Raw genomic sequence first — 26,625 nt, 5'->3', positions numbered from 1 at the left:
CATAGTCTCTCCATTTAATAATGTGGATCATCCTTCAGATCCTTCAGCAGCTTCACTCCTGAGTCTCCTAGTTTATTACATGACAGATACAGTTGTCTCAGGTGTGAGGGGTTTGATCTCAGAGCTGAAGCCAGAGCAGCACAACCTTCTTCTGTGACACCACAATCCCTCAACCTGTAGAGAACAATAACACACAGTTTAAGCCTATATCTAAAGCTAAACATGACCACTTAAAAAATAAATAACAATGCTGTCAATTAGAGGTGGGCGATATATCGTTTAGACGATAATATCCAAATTGTTGTCTGGACGATATGCAAAATTGGGATATCGAATATTTCATAATTTGTACAATCCGACCCCCAAAACATGAAAAGAGCTGAAAGAAGTTAAAGAGAAAACAAATAACGCACCCTATAACCTTCTAAACAATTATATGTAGCGATTTTTAATACTGTAGGGCAGTACTATTCCCGGAAGCAACCTCCGAGTGGCCCAGCCCATGGTCCCGTGTCATCAAAAACGCACATTCATACGTAAATTCGAAATAGTGCGCGCAGAAGCACATGCGCAAAACCGTTTTGTAAAATGATATATTAATTATTTTTATTTTATCATATGTCATTTTACAAACCTACGTTTTGCGCATGTGCTCCTGCACGCACTTTTTCAGTCACAACATAGCAATCAGAGGAGGACACACTGAAAACTGTAATGCTGTTCTCTTCCTTCATAACTCGTACTGAGAAGGTTTGAGTTGCAGAGGAAATTTGTGACTGTTTCACCTGTTCAACCACATCAAAGTGTCAAAATTTCATTTTGTGATAATAAAAAGTACATGAAAGTGTTTGTGTCAAGTCACCTTTCAACTTATTCACATGGCCTTATTACTGTCTTATTCACTATTTCACCTTATTCCACCTTAAAAAATGAATCTTTCATTAGTCTTTGTCTCCCTCTGCTGGTACAACACAAACACAAACACATTCAAGTCAAGTCACCTTCATTTATATAGCGCTTTTAACAATATGGACTGTTTCAAAGCAGCTTTAGAGTGATAATAGGAGATTACAGTAACAGAGATTGTTTTGGCTTTACAGCAGCTCTAGAATAAAGTTATTGTCCAGCTAAAGTTAGTTTTGATTGGTTCACTTCCGTTGCAAAGATCATTTGTTATTAACTTAGTGGCCGCTAACACGACACCGTTCTAACAGAAAACCCTTGACCCGCTCCGGCCGCACATAAAAAAAAAAAAAAAAAGGTTATCTCTGCGCAAACGCTAACCTGTGAAAACGCTGACGCCGTGCACATGCGTATTACGTGTTTAGTCTATAGGTATACGCATTTGAATATATATGTGCTCAGGCGTGTTGTCTTTCTTTACAAATTGACCTCAACAAATTACTTGTCTGGCCTTAAAAAATTATACAGAATTATTTATCGCTTCCGCGTAGCCATGTGAACAGAAGATACTATGTTTGTAAATATAAATCCATCTCTGCACTTTTGATCGTAAGAACGACAATGTGTTTCTCTACACTGCACAAAACTCTGCATTTGAACAGTCAATACTAATACTTTAACAAATAATAAAACATACTTACAGGCTCTGATTCAGAAGTGCCAGATTGCCCTAGCAAAGTTGGAGCAGCCCTTATTGTACTTTCTCAGGTTCAGGAAACTGTCCTTCGTAAAATACGCTTCTCACACATGAACATTTGGGTTGTACTGTTCTGGAACAGTGTTGTAAATAAATCTTAACCACTGATCCGTAATTGCGTCCACTTTCGGAAGGCCAAATAAAGTGCTGATTTTTGCTTTCGCATAGAAACACACAGCATCTCCACAACAATACTGACAACTGAAGCCACGCCTTCTTTCTCTGCATGCGCATTTGGGCAGAATTATGCAAATATTTCCACAGAGTGACGTAGGTCGGTGAGAATTCGTTCGAAGTCAAGTCACATTTATTTATATAGCGCTTTTTACAATACAGAGTGTTTCAAAGCAGTTTTACAGAGATAACAGGAAAATAATACAACAAAGTTTGTTTCCAGAAGAAAATAGCGCCACAGTCCAGCTTAAATAAATTCTTTGTTTATAATAGGGAGAACGTCTTAAGTTATTAAACTTCGAAAACTAAACATTAAGACTATTTTAGCACAAATTATGAGCTTATTTGCTGATTTTTAATAATTCTTGACAAAATAAAAATATATTAAAAGTTTATTTTATTTTTGAAGAAAAGTTTTGGGTGGGCCTTTTAAAAAATTGGGTGGTCCTAGGCCTGTCAGGCCCACCCATAACACCGTGCCTGCCTGAGATTATCATTGCCACAATTTGTGTTTGTTGTTCCAGCACGACGTCGCAGGAAAATAGAAACCGTTTCTAAAATAGAATTGTCGCATATCGCTGTCGCGGCTGGTTTGGACAAAAACTCTGATTAACATGGAAAATAACCTTTTATCGCATGTCGCAGCGTCACGTCGCGTGTGATGGAGGGATTTTTCCTTTCCAAATATAACACAAAATAAACAAAGTAAAGATGAATTTGACTGATAGCATTATTATTATTTTTTCAAGATTTCCATAGATATGGTGATATATTCTTATTGTGTGTTATTTTGGCCATGAAAATCATGTAGTGATAAATCTGATATGGTGACAGTCCTGGTTCAGGTGAAACACACACCACTTCCCTCTTTTCAGCTGCACACACACACATTTTGAGCAAATGCTCACGCTTTTGCAAGGGTCTGTTTGCACAAGCATTACAAGACAACTTCATTTACACCAAACATTTGTGCTTTAAAAACCCTCTTCACTGTATCCTGCATCTGCTGTCTGGTTTGTAGTTCATCCGGTTTATTTAACTGTTAATTTTACTTTCTTTTGAGAGATAATAATATATGAAGATGTAAATGTTCCTCTTCAGGGAGACTCCTCACCGCTGCCTTCTACCGCCGGCAGGATCTGACGGTTCAAGCAGGAATCTGTCGCTGAACCACCGGATGGGGCTTACGCCAAAGATATATTGAATACACTATCTACATATTAATCCTTATTCACTCCGAGTCTTTATGGTGGAGATGATCTTACCTCAGTGTCTCCAGTTTACAGTGAGGATTCTCCAGTCCAGCAGAAAACAGCTTCACTCCTGAGTCTCCTAGTTCATTGTATGACAGATACAGATATCTCAGGTGTGAGGGGTTTGATCTCAGAGCTGAAACCAGAACATCACAACCTTCATCTGTGACATCACACTCACTCAACCTGTAGAGAACAATGACACACTCTCTCAGACCAAATCAGATATCTTTGTTTTTCTTAGTTGTGTTTATAATTTGTGCAATATCTCTTTTTTAAACAATTAATTCAACATGTCATTGAGTTTTATTGTTATTCTAAGAGACTATGCCTCTATGTGAGAGAGAAATTTGATATAAAATGGATATAATGTAATACATTTAATACATCTGTTTTTCCCCAAATCTAAATGTTAACATTTAAATTAAATTAATATAAATGTTAATTTATATAAATGTTTATATACATACATTATAAATGCAGATATTTGCTAGGGATGCAACGGTACACGGTAAAATCCCGGACCGTTCGGTCAGCCCTGCACGGGACAATCTACCCTCGTGTCCCGCGGGACTTCAGTTTTGCCATTGAGTTCGCGCTGATCCTTTTAGTTTTTGCTTTAGGCGCCGTTCACATATCGCGCCTAAAAACGCGTAGAATACGCTAGGCGCGCCGCGTTCTCCTTTTTCCAAAGCGCTAGGGCGGTTGCGCTCCGGAGGCGTCTGTCGTTGCTAAAGCAACCACCAGCTGCGCTCTGGTTGGTTCTTGTCACGTGACCTACGGTGCGCTTGCGGCATTCTGAAAAGTTGAGAATTTTCTCCACTGCTGGGGACATCGTTAGTGCCAACCGGTCTCGCCTTGCACCAGACAGTGTTGATAGACTCATCTTTTTGTACAAGAATCTCTCAATAGTGGATGAGTAAATAACATTGCACTTTGTATCCTGAATGCAGTATTTTTTTATTATATTATTTTGCTCTGCTTTTTTTTATTCAAAGCACAAGCTAATTTATGTTTGTTAAAGGTAAAAGTGCACTTTTTCTTTCACATTGATCACTTCATATACCAGTTATCAAGGTTTGGAATTTGGATCCACTTGAATATTTTGAAGTGTGTTTGTTTACATTTTGTATTTCATATAAGTGATAGTTGAAGAGGTTGTATTTCTTAGTGTTGTTCAGTACAGACTAGAGTGTTAATTTATTCCATACATTGATGTTCTTCCTACTGTGACATTCTGTTTATGATCATAAGAAAAATAAAACATATTTTTGGGATGAAATAGCAGTCTCTTTCTGCACAAAACATGTACCGAAACCGAACCGAGACCGTGGCCCAAAAACCGAGGTACGGACCGTGCCGTGGGCTATCTGTACCGTTGCACCCCTAATATTTGCAGAGAAACACATTGCTCACACAAATATCATAAAAATGGTTACGTAGATCACAAATCAGGTCAGATAGGTGGAGGGTTTAACCCCCAGCCGCAGCTGGAACCAGCTTCCAGAGGAGATCAGATGTGCTCCTACATTAGTCACATTCAAATCCAGACTCAAAACACTTCTGTTTAACTTTGCATTTAATGAATGAGCACTGTGTCACTGTTTGTCCGACTGTTTATACTGTGTCTTATTTTAGTCTTTATTCTAAACTGTTTTAATTATTTTTAGTTCTTTCTCGTTTCTTTATTTTAAACTGTTCTTTATTCTAAACTGTTTTAATTATTTTTAGTTCTTTCTTGTTTCTTTATTTTAAACTGTTTTGTATATTCTTATTTCTTCTGATTATTTTTAATAGTATGTAAAGCACTTTGAATTACCATTGTGTATGAAATGTGCTATATAAATAAACTTGCCTTGCCTTGCCTTGCCTTGCCCTGGGGTCGGCGGTATCGCCGGCGATACCAGCTCGCTTTTTTTCTTATCAGTTCAAAAGAAATTAATTTTGCTCTGTTGACTTTGATATTACAAACAAGTTTCATACATCAATCAATTCTGTTAAATGTGTATTATTTTTGTGTATACTCACAATAAAAACAAAGTGTTGTGCTTTTTGCCAAATAAAGAAAAATAAACGTGATGCGAGTTCTGCCTTCTCTCTGTCAGTTAAGTCCATTCTGAAACGCGTCCGAAAATGAACGAATTCTCAGTGAATACTCAGTCAAACAGGCATACAGAAGCACAGGCATGAAGCTTGAATTCTCTTCTTTTAAATTAAGTAATTTATATAAAAAACAAATATTCTCATCTTGTGAAATCTGTATTAAAAGAGAGCGATTCCAGTCGAGCTCATTAGACCTCATTCAAATGTAATGTGACCCCGCCCCGGAGAGCGCGCGCTGTTCAAACGCAAATTCTGAGAACCATTTCACACCTGTGAAACGCCCACATCAGCTGTAAACACAGCGCGCCGCGAGTGAGACATAATATAGCCTTACCTAATAATCCTGGAGAAAAGTTTCCTCAGAACAGTGCTGATATGAGGAGCAATAGATCCTGCTGAGGAGTGAGGTAGGCTGTTATCTTTTCTCAAGTGTTAATGTGGAATAACGTTAGTGTAGGCCTATGTAAACCGCAAAAAGATGAATCGCGTTTCTATAATATGAATCACGTTTCTGTGAGATGAATGAAGGGTACATATTTGTAAAGACTGTTTAGCCTAAATATGAATCGCGTGTCTGTGTGTGAAAGAATAAACCGCTTTAATCAACTAAAATGCTTTGCTATACTGAGATGAGTAAAAATCGACTGAAATATGTTGAAATAAAATGTCTTTGTATAAGCAATGTATTAAACTGCAAATTAACATTTATATGCCCTAATATTTCATAAAAACAATGTTACAGTCAGGCGAAATATGAAAGACAACATTTTGTTGACTAGATTTTGGTACAGTTTTTACTGTAGAATATACTGCCACATCAAATAAGCTTTTGTTTAGCAATTTATATATATATAATACTATTTTTGTCAAAAATAAAGTCATAAACTAAGATGTTAGATGTTCCAATGTTGGCTATATTCAAACTAATGAATACATATGATAAAATGTAGGCCTATAATCCTTTTTTTACAAAGAAAGAGTACACTTGAAATATTGTTGAAATTGTAATTATTGTTGTAATTGTAACCTTTTTAATAAAATAGCAAAACATATTTACAGGATAGATGTAAGCAAAATCTTAAATGGTCAATATAAGTCTTCTTCTATATATATATTTTGTCCTTGCATTCATTCTTGGCTCAGTCAGTGTCACACCTGAATGAATGGCTCATTATACAGAGTCATTACGCATAATGGGTGGGGCATTGTATTCTCAGGTGTAAACTACTCCTCCTTCACGCCCCCCTCGCATATTGGCTTTCCAAGCAAAACCTGTCTTACACAATTTAAATCAATGTATTGTTTTATGTGAACGATAAAGCAAGACTATTTTCACATAATTTTTAAGCCAGAACTCGAAGCGACAACATCCATTAGTCAAAAGTCTTATTGACACATATTTAGTATGAGTTTTGTGGTCTTATTTCAGCAACTTTCATTTTGATTTTTTCCAATAACCACGCATAAACATTATTCTCTTAAAAATACAAACATCTACATACATGTTGTTTGCATATTATGGTTGCCCTGTTTGTGCTATATAGAGTGAATTTACACCTTTGCCATTATCATGTTTATAAATAACTGAAAAAAGCACAAATGTCAGGGCATGTCAAAACATCCCAAGGGCCCCAAAAACACCTTAGACCCCAGAGGGTTAAAAGCTGAAGTGTGACACTCATAAATTTTTGTTAAACCATTGATTGTTTTAGTAAGAATTCTTATAATGTTTTAACAGTGATGCTTGTTCTCAGTGATACTTACAGAGCTGATCTAGTTGCTGTAACCACAGGCATCAGCTTCTGGAGAACTTCATCTGGTGTGTTTTGTGTGACACTATTGTAAAATAAAAAATAAATAAGTTCATTATTAATGCTAATAATAATAATAACTAGAATGCATTTCCGGAGGAACTGCGAAGTGTGCTAGCTCGGGTGCGGTACACTAACGTTAGCAGGTAGTGGATAAGGGTGCATTGAAGTTTGCTTGATCTGAGAATTTCAACAATAGTACTTTTTCAAGATTGTGCCAAAAGGTGAAAAGTTATGTCCATTAAGAGACATGTCTGCAATGTAGACTAGTGCCAATGGCATTGTTTATGTGGCTTGGTTGTTGGTTTTGAAATAATAGGTTATGAATATACAGCAGAGAGTGGGAGTGTTTTGGGTGATGAAATAGTAGCCTATTGAAAAGAAGTTGAACTTCATTTACTGTATCCAATAAGCCAATACAAAACTCACCCAGCTGTTCTGTGGTTGAGTGTTCCCTTTGATTAGGAACAAATTTACTATCTCAAATTAAGGTCTACCGTAATTAGCGATGCTTTGATTGCTGCTGTCAAGATGTTTGTCATCACCTACACAGAAACGCTTATTTTTATAGCCTATCGTCAGTCCTCATATTGTAATTAAATGAAAAACGCTATCAGTTTCACTATTAGCTTACTCTAGCGATGCAATCGCAACAACATGGATAACGCTGTTTGGCCTTGCCTAACTTTATATGACATATGCGCCATATGCTAGAGTTACACATCCCGCTGCCATTTCAGGGCTTGAATTTCGGTGTGGGAATGTGGGGATTGCGCATAATTTAAACCATTCCCGCAAGGTTAGCTTTTATAGTGCGAGAAATTCCAGCACAAATATATTCGCTTCATCTCAGCACAAATGATTAAAAAATAAATTCACAGATGCGAGAAAAAAGATGTCAAACTGTCTTTTATTTTCGAATTTAATTCCTCAATCAGCGCTGGACCGGCATTGTCTGTCTTCCGCTGAGCCCTGGCCGTAGACAGATCATATGTTTCACGCTGTCAATGCAGTGGTCTGCGTTGCGCTGATCTTATTCACACTATCGAGTGTAGGTGCAGCATTCTAACATTGAATCATAATGAGCTGTTTGTGAAGAAATTATCCGCTTTCAAATGATGTCATTTTAATCACGAAATTGAAACATTAAAAAACAATTTGCTCTTTATGGTGTGCGAGTGATAGAGCGCGGCAGCAACGAACCAACTGATCAGCTTGCAGCGTAACAACATTGAATGTTCGGCCGAACAGCTGATCATAGCTGTACAGGGCGCCTTATTATTTTTCATCTCCATAAATATATCTAGTAGTAAAGCTAATGCAAGGGCTAGAAATCAATTAATCTTTTGCTGATACTTCCTTGTCATCATGGAGAGCGCAGTTCATGGTTGCATAGCAACGATAGACGCCACGGGAGAGCAAGCGCTTGTGGAAAGGAGAGAGCGGCGCGCTCACGCATTCCAGTTGTTTTTACCATAGACTGTAAAAAATAGGTTTTTACACATCTAGAGCGATGTTGTTGATTTTTTGAGCATGTGACTGCACGTTTCTCCTTGTTTTCTATTGTTATGCGCAGCATATTTCCCGCGCACAAACACAGCCACAGACAATGAATGGTTTGTTCGGTTAGCGAAGAAGAGCATGATGTATTTTGTATAAATTTTTTTTGTTTTTTTGTTATTAACTGTTTTGAGAACTGGAAATGCACAATTCATGCATACAAATCTGTAGATATTAATAAATGAAGATGATTAAATTAGACCGATGCATCAAAAGTTATTCCCCCCCCCATAATCTTTAGATCTCCCCCATGTGACCCATGTAAGCGGTGGAATTCCCTCCCAGTTTAAAAACTAAATTCAGGCCCTATTTATTAAGACAAACTTAGTAAAAACGAATGCAATCTATTCACTGACTTGGCAGCTCTGTGAAATGTAATACAACAGTGCCACCTACTGTCTAAATGCATTAACATTAAAATTGTGAGGTGAAACTCTTTTGCATAGACATAGGTAAATGGGTTTGTCAATTAGCCTGAAATTTAAAAAAGAAAAAAAAAATCAGATCTTGTGCATCCTCACATTGGAGTCCCGAGTTCATGTACAAAGTTTGGTTTCGATACGTGACAGAGTTCCTGAGATATGGACGACTTCCTGTTTGGTGACTACGCCGCCGATTTCGTTTGACTGTGATGGGCAAACGCTTCCGAAAATCAAAAATCCTTCTAGTAACTTTTGTGAGGCTTGGTCCAAGGATCATGTACGTCCAGTTTCGTGAAGTTCGGACCAAATTTGTGACCTGTGAAAATTTTGTTTCGCTTTCTGTTCAATCCAATATGGTGGACTAACGACATGGACTCGTGATGTCATCTTCGCGAGCAACTTTTTCACATGTGAAAAAGGACATGTGAAAAAGTTGTTTTAGTATCTATAACTGTAGAAGCTACTAATCGTATTCAGCAAGACAGATTTGTTTTTTCTTTATATTGTCAGTGTTGCAGTGGCAGGTCTGCATTAGTCAACTACACTATTTTGACATATCAGATTTTTTTGTCCTGTCGGTTGCTGTGGTTATCACCATGGCGACATTTAACTCCCGAATTGGCTCAAGAAAAAAAGTATGCATCAACAAATTATTCGCAGAAATTTTGAGCACACGAATTTGCTGGTTGTTACTTGTTTATTTACCTACTTGTTTAACTTGCTACTTGTTTTATCACGGGAAATAAAGCGCACGAAATATGAATCATTGTCCATCATTTTGCGAGCAACTGGTGAAAAAGAAAAATGCCACAAAATTTAAAATATTTCCATTTTAAACCATGAAGGCGAGCCATTGTATATTATATCACACAGCCATGTGCAAACTTTGCGTGAGAGTTATGTCGGTGAAGAAGTCTCAGACGCCAGTCAATTATTCACTACAGAAACTGACAGTAAAAACTAACAGAGCTTTTGGCATCTGACGCTGCATTAACGCCGCATATTCTCGATGAGACGACGAGAGATAAATCTCATTTATTTTCTTAATGCGTATTTTTATGAATCAATAAGTATTTTGTGTTAAACAAGTTGTTTTTGAAATGAGAAGTAAGTTAATCTAATCTTTTATCCTCACAGCGCGTCAGTTATGCGGTGATGCGCTATGAAATTATTGTTGGACAAATTAATTGTAATATTAATGAAGTTACTCGAGTCCTTCTGAGGTTTGTAGACTCGAGTCCTCAGCATTAAACACTAGAATGAGACGCTCTAGTAAGTGTGCATGGCTACATCACACATGTTCCCGCCCCACGGTCACGCCACAAAAATACTATTAAAACTTAATTTAGGAAAAATACTTTCTATTAAATATCTTTATATTAACTGACTTTTTTATTAATGCAATACAGTGAATGACAGCCGTCTGTGTCTCCCAGTGGTTTACATTTAACATTTAACTCCTCTTCACATTTAAATCCTCCTTACATTTAACATTTAACATTAACTCTATATTGTCAGTTTAGTGTTCAGTGATTAATTTACACAGAAACAAAAGATAACATGTATGCCTTCATCTCCGAATACATAATTTGTGTCTTACATTTTATAATGAACTCAGATAAACTCAGTGCCGACTCGTTTTCCATTAGTTCTTTTACGTGAATTGGAATGTTTGCAAAGAATTGTGAGATATTGAAGAACACTAAGGATACACTTGATGCATCCTTCAAAATGAGCTGAATTAAAGACACAAAATGAAGTCTGTCTTAAACAGATCCTGAGACGGCCTTCGGAGGCGCTTGATGACGAGGCAGTCGAGATATACAGCCTTACTAGGACACAGCCACGGTTTGAGAAACACCCGCAAATTATGTACAGTATCCCAGAAATCAATCAGTGCCCCGTGATTTAAACACCTCTGATCTCTGAGTTTCTCTTTGTTCATGTTTTAGACATGATTGTAAATCATTTTAGACTGTAATGATTGTTCTCAGAGTTACTTACTAATAATGTCTGTCTCCAGTTAATCTCTTCAGGTCAAACTGCTCCAGTGTCTCCTCTGAGGACAACAACACAAAAACTAAAGCTGACCACTGAGACGAGGAGAGTTTCACATCAAGTAATCCTCCATCCGTATGAGGTTCAGCTTCTTTCACTAGAGAAAGATCACCCAGTTCATTCAGACAGTGAAACAGATTGATGTATTTATCTGGAGAGGGATTCTCACTGATCTTTTCTTTGATATAGTCAACTGTTTTCTTCTTGCTGTGAGAGCTGTTTGCTGTCTGTGTCTTTAGTTCTTGTAAGAGACTCTGATTAGACTTCACTGACAGACCCAGAAGGAAACGAAGGAAAAGGTCCAGATGCCCATTTTTACTGTCTAAAGCCTCATCCACAGCTCTCTGATGGAGATCCGATAGGGAAACTGTGTCTCCATTCGTTGGTTTGGTAATCTGGTCAAACACATTGATGTTATTGTTGATAAAGGAGAGATGCACATATAGAGCTGCTAGATGTTCCTGAATGCTCAGATGAACAAAGCTGAAGACTTTCCCCTGTTATATGAGCCCAACTCCTCTCTGAAGATCTGAGTGCACAATCCTGAGTAAACTGATGCTTCTGTCTCATCAATGCCACACTCGCTCAGGTCTTCCTCATAGAAGATCAGGTTGCCTTTCACAAGCTGCCGATAAGCCAGTTTCCCCAGTTTGACAATCATGTCTTCATCTTTCACTCTCTTCTCATAGTCCTTCTCATGTTTGATGTTGGTCTGAATGAGCAGAAAGTGTGTGTACATTTGAGTGAGAGTCTTGGGAATCTCTCCTCTCTCTGCTTCACTCAACATCTCCTCTAGAACAGTGGCTGAGATCCAGCAGAACACTGGGATGTGGCACATAATAAAGAGGCTCCTTGAGGACTCCAGGTGTGTGATGATCCTCTCGGCCAGACTCTGATCACTGATTCTCTTCCTGAAGTATTCCTGCTTCTGTGTGTCACTGAAGCCTCGTACCTCTGTCACGCGATGGACACACTCAGAGGGGACGAGATCCGCTGCTGCTGGTCTGGAGGTGATCCAGATGAGAGCAGAGGGAAGCAGATTCCCCACAATGAGGTTCGTCAGCAGCTCGTCCACTGAGGCTGATTCAGTCACATCACACAACCTCACATCGCTCTGAAAATCCAGAGACAGACGACACTCATCCAGACCATCAATGATGAACAACACTTTATACTCATCACTGGATATTTCCATTTCTTTGGTTTCAGGGAAAAAGAGATGAAGAAGATCTGAAAGACTGAGTGTTTTGTCCTTCATCAAGTTGAGCTCTCTGAAAGCAAGTGGAAATATGAGCTGGACGTCCTGATTCTCTTTCCCTTCAGCCCAGTCCAGGATGAACTTCTGCACAGAGACTGTTTTTCCAATGCCAGCGACTCCCTTTGTCAGCACAGTTCTGATGGGTTTGTCTTGTCCAGGTAAAGGTGTAAAGATGTCACTGCATTTGATCGGTGTGTCCTCTGTTTCTGCTCTCCTGGACTGTGTCTCAATCTGTCTCACCTCATGCTCATTATTGATCTCTCCACTTCCACTCTCTGTGATGTAGAGCTCTGTGTAGATCTCATTCAGGAGTGTTGGGTTTCCCTGCTTTGATATTCCCTCATACAAACACTCAAACTTCTGTCTCAGATTTGATCTCAATGTGTTGAGGACTTCAGCAGGATTCGAGTCATGGCTGTAAAATTTAAATACCACATTATTACACAAGTTAGAGAAGTAAACAGCCGTAAATTACAAAATTGATTTTTTTGTCATTATGGGACACAGAACATCATTAGGTTTCAATTATCAATCATGTGTTTGAGTGATGTGTGATGAGAAGTGCAACACCTAAACTTAAACAACAAAAAAGTCCTGCATTTTACCTGAAACCAGGATACATGATTTCATATAAGTCTTGTCTCACACTCGTGTTCACAGTTTTGTTTTTAACTGGTCTGGATAGAAGATTTGACCTTAAATCAGAATGAAGAGGGTAAAGAATCAGACACACTGATATTGATGTAATTGTGTCATTAACTGAGTAACAGACCAACAGCTTTTACAGTGTGTGAATGTATTAACAAAACAATGCATAGAGCTTTACACAAGAGCACAATGATAATCATTAATAGACTGAAACTTACAGGATTTGAACTTAGAATTGTTTGGTTCAACTCGAGATCATTAAACTGCTGTATATTAATAATTATTTCATAAATATCAAATACTATAGGCATAACTTTTATAGAAATTATATACCTGAGATTAGTCCGTTTGTCTCCACTCTTAAACAATGGTGGCTTATCCATAGACCAGTTACTCTTCATAGACACACAGCTGGACTCTGGTTTTGATCTCTTCTGCTGGACTGAACTGGTTTCAAAACTAAATAAAATAAAAAGCAGACAGACTTATAAATGTTGTGCACTTTTACTTTAATGTCTGTAACTGGTTACAGTGGTGTTTTGCACTGTGTTTCAAATTTTGATTATAATTATTTTAAGAATTGAACTTGCTCGTTTACATATGTTAAGCATGATTAAAAAAATAAAACAAACAAATTGAAATCAACTATATAATTTTAGAATGGCTTCAACTCAGGTGAACATCAACCATGATCACATGACTCTTCTCAAAGGCACAATGGAGGACGAAGACTCAACCGACTAAAGAGACCAATGTTTAGCTGACCTTTAAAGATAAACCACCTTACTGTACTCTAGTAACGGTGCTCTTGCTGTGAAACATCACTGTTCTGACCAGACACTGTGAAGCTTTCAACAAATCTGAACCAGCGGTTAGAAAAATCCACTCAATTTTACACTCCATTATATAAAGGTGGAAAACATCTCAGCTTACATTTACTTGATGTCATTGCTAGAATTAAACTGACTGAAATTATACGTCTAATTCAAAAGTGTCATACTACTGTATAAGTACATCTTTATAGAAATGATATACCTGAGATTAGGCCGTTTGTCTCCACTCTTAAACGTTATTGGCGGATCCATAGAGCAGTTACTCTTCATAGACACACAGCTGGACTCTGGGTTTGAGCTCTTCTGCTGGACTGAACTGGAAAAGAGAACAGATTCAGAAGTGTCTGGCAAATCTGCCGTCGTCTATACCATTCAATTTTATTGGTTGCCCTGTTCTGCATACAGGCTGATTAATGGCTGCCATAGTTTTAATACCTTGCCAAGCTACCTTTAGATCCCCACTATTATATTGATTTTCAATTTTATTCTTGTACTGGATTTTTGCTTTTCTTATTTCATTTTTGACTTTTCTTGAGACAGCTTTTTCTCTCTACCAGGTCCCATAGGCAGATATTGTTTCCGTAAGTTCATTAATGTCACTACAAGCGTCATAAAAACAATTCCAATCATGCAGACAAGCACTAAAATATCAGAAACTGTTCTGCCTTTCATGTTCAAACTGGAGTCGGACAATGATGGAGAGACTCAAGAAAAAGTGACAACATGTAGAAGCAACAGGACGTTTCTGAATGGTTAGGCTAGTTGATGAATTTATGTAGCTGATGTGGAGTTAACTATCTTCAAGTCTTTGATTAGCATTTTCTGTCATGATAATCTATAAATCACTCGTGCGGGAACTGTTGTAAGATGCCTACAGAGCGACATGCTATTGCATTTGTGTTGCGTACTGTATTACATGTGAAAAGACGGATGAGACAGCTTGAGCAGAATCACAAATGTGCTCGACTACAACTCTTCCTCTTCTTAACATGGACTGTGTTCCCAGTGGCACGGTTCATGTCAATTTTAGGGTTAGTGATGTCACTAACCCTGGAGGAATGTTGTGTAGTCCCTACTAGACGTTTGTTGTTCTTTAAAAGCAAATATCTCCCTTTGCTTTAAACTTTGAGCATTGTAACTTTGCAGATGTTGTTTAAGCTCAAACAGCAACATTACACACTAACTAAAGTTAAAAAAGTGAAATCAAAATCAACCACCCCTTTAATAGACTGAAACTTACAGGATTTGAACTTAAGATCATTAAACTGCTGTATATTAATAATGATTTCATAAAAATAGCATAACTTTTTATAGAAATAATATACCTGAGATCAGGCCGTTTGTCTCCACTCTTAAAATATAGTGGATGATCCATAGAGCGGTTACTCTTCATAGACACACAGCTGGACTCTGGGTTTGAGCTCTTCTGCTGGACTGAACTGGAACAGAGAACAGATTCAGTTTAATCCTCATCCAATGGAGTTTAAACCATGTTAATTCATGTTAATTTTAAATCTAATACTATAAGCATATCTTTTATTGAAATGTTATTCTTATTACCTGAGATCAGGCCATGTGTCTCCACTCTTAAACTCTGGCGGGTCATTCATAGACCAGTCACTCTTCATAGACACACTCTGGGTTTGAGCTCTTCTGCTGGACTGAACTGTAACAGAGAACAGATTCAGTTAAATCCTTTAGATTACTGTGTTCATTCTTTATGTTAGGAACCATATCAATATAAACATTCATCTTTCATCAAAAAGCACTTTGAAGAAACTTTATGATTTTTTTATTTATTTAATATTTCATGTTAGTTTCAAAACAAAAACACAGGCAAAAATAGGCAAAAAATAAAATAAAAATAAAAATCTGTACACTTTATTTGATCTGTGTGTCTGTGGGGTGGGTAACCCTTTTTCTGTGATTTAACACAATATTTAACAGTGTTTGTTGAAAGTACCTGCGTCCTGGAGGAAAATCTCCATCTCTGGATCCTTGTGAATCAGCCATGATGAAGATACAGGAGAATCTGATGAGTTTGATCTCCTCCACTGACTCTGAATGAAGAAACATTCACACACTAAATCAAATGATTTTTGATTCAACCTTCTTAATTTAGCTGAACATATCTAGAGTGTAGTAGAAAAGGATCACGTGGCTGCGTTAACTCAAGCTCATTGGGCCTTTACACCGCAAAGACCAGCAAAGTCGACCGTTGGATTTAGAATTTTATGAAAAATAACTGACACCGAGAAACGCTGATTGAACATGTTCAGGTAAAAAGAAAACAAACCCCGACCCACATCGACACACACTGATCCGATAAAAAAATAAAAAATAAAACCGTGTTTGTGTGTGAGGTGTGAATTGCCCTATACATGTTTACACATAGGCCTATGCTGTCAAACTTCTGAAGAATCACAGACATCACGAAACACAAATCTTGAAGTGAAAGAAACCCGTTATTAAAGATTTTATATCGAACAAAGCAATCACTTAAAATGTCCTCCAGAGATTCATGTTAGTATGAGAAAGTCACATGAACACAAAACTTGATCAAACTTTTACCAAACAAAGTTTCTGAAATCCTCCAGCTTTAACATCATAAAGATACACGTAAATTCCTTCTTAAACGTTGATAAACAGTTTGATTCTCTATTGTGTCTGCTCAAAATAGCGGTAGGAGAACTTACTTTCACTTTCTATGTGAGAGAGTGAGAGACGTAAACAGAAACGCGCGTTCACGAGAGTAACACGTCGCATGCGTATGAGGCACAGCCTAGCCAGAAAAGCTGGGAGTGCATAAGAAAAACTGGGTGTGCCACATTTACAGGACTCCAACCCTGCGTATCACAAACTTTACAGAGTAGACTGGGCTGATGTGTAAAACTACCCTTGTGAAAAAAAAGTGCACTTAAGTGTACTTTTATAAAGTGTACTTATTACATAAATAATATACTTTAAATATATACACTTAAGTGTGAATTAAATGCCATCTTTTCGGCGCACTTAATGCACATTAAGTGTAATTAATTTCAAATATATCATATATTAAGTTGAAATAAAATGTAATAAGTTGCCATTAAGAGTGATTTTTTGGAACAACTTAATTGGTACTTTATTACAACTTTATATCTACTTTCATAATTGCTTCTAGTGCTTTTAAAATATACTTAAAGTGCACTACAAAATGTAATGACACGCAATTAATGTGATTTAAAATATACTTTAATGTCAGTTAACAATACACTTAAGTGTGAATTAAATGCAATGTTTTCGACACACTGAATGCACATTAAGTGCAATTAATTTATAATATATCACATATTAAGTTGAAATAAAATGTAATAAGTTGCCATTAAAAGCGATTTTTTGGAACAACTTAATTGGTACTTTATTACAACTTTATATCTACTTTCATAATTGCGTCTAGTGTTTTTAAAATATACTTAAAGTGCACTACACAATATAATGACACGCAATTAATGTGATTTAAAATATACTTTAATGTCAGTTAACAATACACTTAAGTGTGAATTAAATGCAATGTTTTCGACACACTGAATGCACATTAAGTGCAATTAATTTAAAATATATCACATATTAAGTTGAAATAAAATGCAATAAGTTGCCATTAAGAGTGATTTTTTGGAACAACTTAATTGGTACTTTAATACAACTTTATATCTACTTTCATAATTGCTTCTAATATCTTCAAAATATAGTTAAAGTGCACTACACAATATAATGACATGCAATTAATGTGATTTAAAATATACTTTAATGTCAGTTAACAATACACTTAAGTGTGAATTAAATGCAATGTTACAATCAACAAAACTAAATGTAAAACCCTCTAAATTTACTGACAAAATAATCTCTAAAAGAAGTACATAAAAACCTTTCTGTTGATGCACAAGAAAACCCCAAGAAACACTATGCATAAACACAAACAGTTTTGGAAAGAGACCTTTGGGTAATGTTTTACAAAAATATATTAGTTACCTACTTCAGTTAACATGAACTAAGAATGAATAATACTTTAAGCATTTATTAGTCTAAGTAAGATAATATTAGTCTTGGTTAGATCATGTTGGCTAAAAAATAAACTAATATTAACAAATGAGACCTAATTAAAAGTTACCGAACCTTGTTATTTAGCTCTTAAAGGGATGTTCAGCAGAAGAAAGAAATTCAAATTTCAATCCAGTTTTTTAAGTTGTTGGAAAGTGCTGTTTATGTCAATGTCCCAGATGCTCTCCAGAGTATATGTGAATGGAAATGTTTCAAAGATGCAGGAAAGTCAGAAAAAATGCCTTGAGGAAAAAAACAAAAAAACAGAAAATTTGTTTATAATACAGATCCAGTCCATTATTATATTTGGCTCAATTGAATGAAAGAGATAGATATACAATTGCTCTTCAAAGTTGATATACACCTTGCAGTATCTGCAAAATGTTAACAATTTTATCAGTAATAGGGATCACAAAAATGTATACGTTTTATCTTTATTTAGTACTACCCTGATGAAGCAGTTTATTCTGCAAGGTGTATGTAAACTTTTGACTGTTAACTGTTGATAAATTGTGTGATGTGATTGATTACCTCAGTCACCAGGGCCACATCGTAGTAGAAAGCTGGGCAAGGTTCCTTCTATTTCCCACAAACACCAGGATTTCACTGACTACGCCATCTTTACTGACACTGGGCTTAAAGTGATTAAAAATAGAGAACCTTTTTATTGCTACTTTACAGGGAATTAAGCATAACTTTATCAATTACACAAATATAGATATATGACCCGTGCAAACCCAGGACCAATGCAAATTAAGAAAGGTATTCTTACATTTTAAGCTTGCCCCACATAGCTATCTTCATGAAGGATGTTCCTGTTCTTGTATTTACCACGGTTGACACAGGAATGCTGCAAGCCTTCTTCCTTTGGTTTGTTACCTATAAAATATATGATGATTATAGGGCAGGTGTAAATGCACAGGTGGGAATTTATTACTTGCACATGCAAAAGATTCAAAGCATTTAAAAGCTATAGGGATAACGTTAGTTAGTGACTTGAAAGTAGTGTTTTAGCTTGATCAGGATGTGCTGTCATGATAAATCTTGTAAAATCACCTCATCAATACAGGTCTGTGATTCCACACCGCTTGCACTGTATCTCCAATAACAAATATGAACTGATCCTGCAAAATGAATGTTTAAATCCAGATAAACACAAAAATATTACATATTCCAAAACAAATAGTAATTGAACAACTCTTTAAATACAAAATGAAATTGAACACATTACAAGCATTTTTTCTAGAGGTGGGTAATATATTAAATATTTATGGTGGTTATAAGATTGATTATTTGTATTAAATGTAGGCTATATAAACGTCTTCGAGTGTTACAATATTGGATCAGCATTCAGCAAATGTTTAGTAGCTTGTTTAAAATAATTTAAAAAGTCGGTTTAGTTTTTTTTTTAAAAATCAGCAACCAAATTCCTCGAACACGACCACACACGCCTTCCTCACATTACAATGTAAGACATTATTAGAATGCAATCATATATAAATTATTGAAAACATGATTAATTCACCTCCCGAGTCTATTGAGTTTATAATATCTGTGATTAAAATGCACTCACCAACTGACATGTTACGGTGAAAAAAAAAATAACTAAAGAAAGCATCAATATATACTTACTTGACTGATTATTTGCAGCATAACGTCTCATCTGCAAACAAACATCCAAACGTGGTGCTCCTTTTGTTCTCTTGTTTGGCTAGCTTCAGTATCATCACGCATCGCAAACGGATCGCAAAACATAGCGCATTTTTCAAACTCTGGTGAAGTAGAGCGTCATAATGACGTAGTATTTCTCTCGCATGCGCATTAAACAACATATTCATATATCATGCATGGTTAAATGTTATTTCAGCTTTTCTGTTTAAGTTGTTCTAACTCATTGTGTTGTTAAACTCTGTAAGTTCACAAAACTTTACTCATTAACCTAACTAAAAGTAAATCTTTTTTTTCAATGTAGTCTAGTGTGATTAAAATTAAATGTATTTTAACTGAATTGAAATGCAAATTCATTTTGTTTACATTTGTTTAACTTTTGCTCGCAATTAATACAATTTTAAATGTGTGTTTAATTGACTTAGAACAACATAATGATATTGAAAGTATTATGTTCACAGATGTAAAGTAGCTACAACACATTACTATTAGACTCCTCTCATATATTACATTTTATTTTCAAATATTATGTAGAAAGCTGACACTAGTTGAGTTCATAGAGCAAGGGCTGGTGATAAAAATGTCAACAATAAGTTGTACTGGATTATACTGTATAAGCAGATGTATTGGAAAAATACATTTCAACTGCATAATGCACACAGTATATATTATAGACAAAACACATTTAAAATACATTAACAAATTAATTTTGGACAACAAACTTGAGTTGGAATTAAAATCAATTATTTTCCATGTTTTCCATTAAAACTGTTATTTTATATATTAGTCAATACATCAAAATAAATTCCCTTTAATAACTTATAACTTTAACTTTAATACATTTAAAACACTATAAATCATAATTATTTAAAATGTATGTTTAAGTAAAACTTAGCAGACATTACAAAGTGCATTTTTTAAAACATGCACTTAAGTGTTTATAAATATTGTCATGAAAGTGTTCTTTCTTTAAGTAACATTTAATTAGACATTATTAAAAAGTGCATTTGTAAAAAGTGCACTTAAGTGTGTTTATAAAAATTATGATGAAAGTGTACTTTCTTTAGGTTAAGCTTAATTAGACATTATTACAAAGTGCATTTGTAAAAATTGTACTTAAGTGTGTTTATAAATATTGTGATGAAAGTGTACTTACTTTAAATTAAACAATTAGATATTATTACAAAGTGCATTTGTAAAAAGTGCACTTAAGTGTGTTTATAAATATTGTGATGAAAGTGTACTTACTTTAAGTTAAACTTAATTAGATATTATTACAAAGTGCATTTGTAAAAAGTGCACTTAAGTGTGTTTATAAATATTATGATAAAAGTGTACTTTCTTTAAGTAAAACTTAATTAGACGTTATTACAAAGTGCATTTTTAAAAAGTGTATTTAAGTGTGTTAAGAAATATTGTGATGAAAGTGTACTTACTTTAAATTAGACTTAATTAGATATTATTACAAAGTGCATTTGTAAAAATTGTACTTAAGTGTGTTTACAAATATTGTGATGAAAGTGTACTTTCTTTAAGTTAAGCTTAATTAGACATTATTACAAAGTGCATTTTTTAAAATGCACTTAAGTGTGTTTATAAATATTGTGATGAAAGTGTACTTACTTTAAGTTAAACTTAATTAGATATTATTACAAAGTGCATTTGTAAAAAGTGCACTTAAGTGTGTTAATAAATATTGTCATTAAAGTGTATTCCCTTTAAGTACACTTAAGTGGTCTTTAATTTTCATTTTATTATATTATCTGCAAGTGCACTTTTCAAAAAGTATACTTTGATTATTTTAAGCACACAAAAAGTACGCTTTCAATACAATTAAGCACACTTCTTTTTCACAAGGGTATACTCAGGCTCGCCACATAATCATAATACTAGGCCTATATAAAATATAACTCAGGACTCAGGACCTTTTCATGTGCTTGTCCTTTGAACAAGTAAATCGGTCATTCACTTGTCCAAGTAAAAAAAAAAAAGCTTGTCCAGAAAATGTTTTGATTTTTTTTGTGTGTGTGGTGTGTGTGTGTGTGTGTGTGTGTGTGTGTGTGTGTGTGTGTGTGTTGTAAATATAATTTATTCTGAAGTAATATTCTCATCAGTGTTTAGTCAGCTTTTACATATTTAAATCTGCATATTTATGATATTTTAACCTTTATTAAGAGCATTTCCCTAATCGTTAAATATATGCTTCATCTTACATTTTAAATTCTTAAAATTGATCAATAAATTCAATTGGAATAATAAGACACTATATGTGTCACAGTTCTGTTCTGTTTGAGTGTTTTTGTCACTGATCACATGTCTGTCTTTGTTCTATTTCCCGCCATTTCTTGATTTCCATGGTAACTGTCATTTAGTTCATTTGTCACACCTGTTTCCTCGTTAGTCTTGTCAGCTGTGTCTTGTTTCCCTGATCTGTTCTCCCCTGTATTTAAGCCCTGAGTGTTTCAGTCTTCACTTGTCGGTCAATGTTTATTGTTAAGTTATCCTTGTTCTGAGCGCACGCTCCCTTTTGTTTGTATCTGTTTAATATTGAGAATTAAATCCTTGGAATCCTTCATCTTCATGTTCGTCTCCTACTTCATCCACCCAGAAGCCTGACAGATTGACCGACCAAAAAATGGATTTTGCAGCAGTGGAGATCCTTCTCTCCCAGGAGGATCAGTCCCTCGAAGCCCACACACAGAGGTATTTGAACTTAGTACCGTATGTTCATTATGATGACACCAGCCTCTGTGTGTTCTTCCGGGCAGGGCTCAACGCTGAGACCAAAGCACGCCTGCCCGGTGATGGGCCTCGGGGGTACTTCGCGGAGTATGTAGAGTGGGTGCTGTGGCATAATGGGTCTTCCTTCACTGTTGGGCCCTGCGACAATAATGATGAATCTTGTCCAGCCGAGCCTGCACTTAACATCTGCCCAACCAAGCTTATGTCCAAGTTTGATGACTTTAGGGATCTTCCTCCTCTCATCGGACCTGACGAGCCAGTCGCCTGCCCGCCGCCAGAGCCAGTCGCCTGCCCGCCGCCAGAGCCAGTCGCCTGCCCGCCGCCAGAGCCAGTCGCCTGCCCGCCGCCAGAGCCAGTCGCCTGCCCGCCGCCAGAGCCAGTCGCCTGCCCGCCGCCAGAGCCAGTCGCCTGCCCGCCGCCAGAGCCAGTCGCCTGCCCGCCGCCAGAGCCAGTCGCCTGCCCGCCGCCAGAGCCAGTCGCCTGCCCGCCGCCAGAGCCAGTCGCCTGCCCGCCGCCAGAGCCAGTCGCCTGCCCGCCGCCAGAGCCAGTCGCCTGCCCGCCGCCAGAGCCAGTCGCCTGCCCGCCGCCAGAGCCAGTCGCCTGCCCGCCGCCAGAGCCAGTCGCCTGCCCGCCGCCAGAGCCAGTCGCCTGCCCGCCGCCAGAGCCAGTCGCCTGCCCGCCGCCAGAGCCAGTCGCCTGCCCGCCGCCAGAGCCAGTCGCCTGCCCGCCGCCAGAGCCAGTCGCCTGCCCGCCGCCAGAGCCAGTCGCCTGCCCGCCGCCAGAGCCAGTCGCCTGCCCGCCGCCAGAGCCAGTCGCCTGCCCGCCGCCAGAGCCAGTCGCCTGCCCGCCGCCAGAGCCAGTCGCCTGCCCGCCGCCAGAGCCAGTCGCCTGCCCGCCGCCAGAGCCAGTCGCCTGCCCGCCGCCAGAGCCAGTCGCCTGCCCGCCGCCAGAGCCAGTCGCCTGCCCGCCGCCAGAGCCAGTGAGCATCGTTCTCCCCGAGACAGAGTTTTCAAAGCCTTCTTCGCCGCTGGTCCCGCCCAGCTCAGAGCCCCCTTCGCCGCTGGTCCCGCCCAGCTCAGAGCCCCCTTCGCCGCTGGTCCCGCCCAGCTCAGAGCCCCCTTCGCCGCTGGTCCCGCCCAGCTCAGAGCCCCCTTCGCCGCTGGTCCCGCCCAGCTCAGAGCCCCCTTCGCCGCTGGTCCCGCCCAGCACCGAGCCCTCACCGCTGGATCCGCCCAGCACCGAGCCCTCATCGCTGCCCAGCACCGAGCTCTCTCTGGTACCCGGGACTTTTCCCAAGTATTTTTTTTGGGGGGGCCATAGGGCTCCTTCCTGGCCACTCGAGGGGCCATGGCCACCTGAGGGGTCCTCACCACCATGGCCACCTGAAGGGTCTTCACCACCATGGCCACCTGAAGGGTCTTCTCCGCCGTGGCCACCTGAAGGGTCTTCTCCGCCATGGCCACCTGAAGGGTCTTCTCCGCCATGGCCACCCGAAGGGTCTTCACCGCCGTGGCCACCCGAAGGGTCGTCTCCGCCGTGGCCACCCGAAGGGTCCGCACCGCCATGGCCGCCCGAGGGGTTGTCTCCGCCATGGCCGCCCAAAGGGTCCGCACCGCCATGGCCACCCAAGGGGTCTTCTCCGCCATGGCCGCCTGAAAGGCTGTCTTCGCCCTGGTCACCTGAACTGCCAGCTCTGCCCTGGAGGCTCCCTGTCCTGCCAAGCCACGCCCTTGTCAGCCTCCAGGGCGCCCACCCTCCCACCCTATTTGTTGGTCTGTCTACGGCGCGAGGACGCGCCTACCGGGAGGGGGGAATTATGTCACAGTTCTGTTCTGTTTGAGTGTTTTTGTCACTGATCACATGTCTGTCTTTGTTCTATTTCCCGCCATTTCTTGATTTCCATGGTAACTGTCATTTAGTTCATTTGTCACACCTGTTTCCTCGTTAGTCTTGTCAGCTGTGTCTTGTTTCCCTGATCTGTTCTCCCCTGTATTTAAGCCCTGAGTGTTTCAGTCTTCACTTGTCGGTCAATGTTTATTGTTAGGTTATCCTTGTTCTGAGCGCACGCTCCCTTTTGTTTGTATCTGTTTAATATTGAGAATTAAATCCTTGGAATCCTTCATCTTCGTGTTCGTCTCCTACTTCATCCACCCAGAAGCCTGACAATATGGCTGTTACCAATCAAATTAACTAAATTACACTGAAAAATGACAACTGCATTAAATAATGCGATTGCTTTAAATATATATATTTTAATACAAATATGAAATATTGGAAAGAATGATAGCTTACTTTTAAACACGAAACTAAACCACCAGCAGGGGGTGTCAGGTGACCGTCTTAATGAGTGAATTATTGAGTAATTTATTCAAATGATTCGTTCAAATGGCTGAATCGTTTAGGAATTGTTTGGAACCATTTTCACTGCTCAAATAGATCAACAACAGTCAATACTGTGTATAATATGCCAAACAGTTTTTTTTTTATTTGTGTTAATTGTTTTTTTTTTGGTTTTTTTTTTTTTGTTTAATATTCTTTGGTTAATTCAATTTAGTTTTTTTCTTTCTTTAGTTTATTAATTCATTCATTCTTTTTATTTGTTCATCCTTGCCTTCATTTGTTCAGTTTTGTCACTCATTTATCTTCCTGCAAAGCAGAGTTCCTGATAATAAATCATTAAGAGGACTCTGTTTGATCACATCTGTATGATATGAAATAAGTTTGTCATCCAGTCATGTTTATAATTACATATAGTCATTTCACGATTTTTTCACAGTTTTATTTATTTTATTTTATTTTTGCATTCATAACTTTATTGCACTTTGGACCACTTTTAAGTTAATAACTGAAATGGTCAAAAGTCATTGAGAGGAAAAGACAAATTATTGTGACATATTAAACGTACAGTATGTAATTTTTTTTGCCGCTAGGGGTCGCTAACCTCTTACAATAACAAAGGCGTAGTTTGATGACACAACATTTGCTAAGAATTATGGATCTTGTCGTCAATGTCAAGCCGACCGATCTAATAATATTTATGGATGAGTGAATACATCGATGTTTTTATCATGACTGTGATATGAAGCAGTTCGGGATTGCTAAGAGACAGTTATCAGCTCCACACGCGACGCGAGTCCCGCGGATATAAAAGGAATATGGACATTTCATTCTACCGAACTACACGCAAGTGCAGAATTACAACTCACAGGTCAGTTTATTAGACAAATTAAACTTGTGAGGTAACGCAGCGCTGTTTCACTTGGTCTAACATTACATTAGCACACTAAACTGCATTTGAATGTGTTGAAATGAATGTGTTAGTTTGTCTGTATGAGACTAGCAGTAAGCTAGATCAACATTAGAATAACATACAGATCATATTCTAACATTTTATCATTGTTGAACTATATAACATTGATCATTTTTATGTAAATGTGCTCACCTGTTTAATAAAGTACATGTAGGAGCGGTCGAAGTCTCGGACGTGGAGCTCTCGTTTATATACTGTCTATGGGAGCTCTCGGCATCTCGATAACACCGCGCTGATATTGATTCTCGTTTTAGCTCTCCTTTTTTATCCAAAGTCTGCTTGCCATGGTCCATAATGTTTGAACGAAACAACAACAGCGTGCAGATAGACATTGCAAACTACACAGTGGTGCACGTCTGTCGCCTTGGTTACTATCAGAGGGCTCTGGTTGCTATGGCAGTACGAGTGGAAACCAGGGACAACGCGGATATGACGCCATTGACGGCGACAAAACGGAAATAAAGAAACGTGACGTGTCTTCGAATTAAATTACAAATTTCTCCTGGTTTGAAAGATGTTGGAAACAGTCAGGATAATGTAAGTACACAACTAAAAAAAATATATAACATAGATATAGTGATTTTTGCTATTTTTAAAGCAAAAAAAGTTACATATTGTGCCTTTAAATAATGAATAAATCCTGAAGTTGTAAAGTGATCTCTTCTGTTCCCTATCGATACGGTTCACTCGTACTGCATCGCTAAACGCAATGGGAAAACTCCTAAAAGCCTTATAGAATCACGCAGTGAAACTGCACAAGTTGAGCGAACCTATGGAGATGAAGCCCGCCAAAATACTCTGCACACAAGCTGATTCAGCGGTCTCCTCTGCGGCTATCCAGCGACCTCTAAGAGCTGTCTTTACAGAGACCGGCTCCGCTCCTCGCGCTCTCCCGTTCTCTTCCTCCTAGGAACCAGAGGAGCCATGATGAAGATACAGGAGAGAATCTGATGAGTTTGATCTCCACTGACTCTGAATGAACAAACATTCAGACACTAAATTAAATGATTAAATTAAACAACCTTCATTATTTAGCTAAACATTTCTG

At 38.1% G+C, this 26,625-nt stretch overlaps 1 pseudogene across 1 annotated transcript; it reads right to left on the bottom strand.

The window, feature by feature from the left end:
- On the bottom strand, positions 1–16,211 carry LOC307167262 (protein NLRC3-like; annotated as a pseudogene). Its single transcript has 10 exons — positions 16,170–16,211; positions 15,744–15,840; positions 15,341–15,446; positions 15,106–15,219; positions 13,983–14,096; positions 13,281–13,406; positions 10,988–12,714; positions 6,955–7,026; positions 3,100–3,273; positions 1–174 (listed from the first exon to the last, which is right to left on the bottom strand). The product of its transcript is annotated as a protein NLRC3-like (transcript).
- Between the last annotated feature and the right edge of the window lie 10,414 nt (positions 16,212–26,625).

This window comes from Squalius cephalus (assembly GCF_949319135.1).
Source record: "Squalius cephalus genome assembly, chromosome: 11".
Lineage (NCBI taxonomy): Eukaryota > Metazoa > Chordata > Actinopteri > Cypriniformes > Leuciscidae > Squalius > Squalius cephalus.
This window is presented reverse-complemented; position numbering and strand designations above follow the sequence as displayed.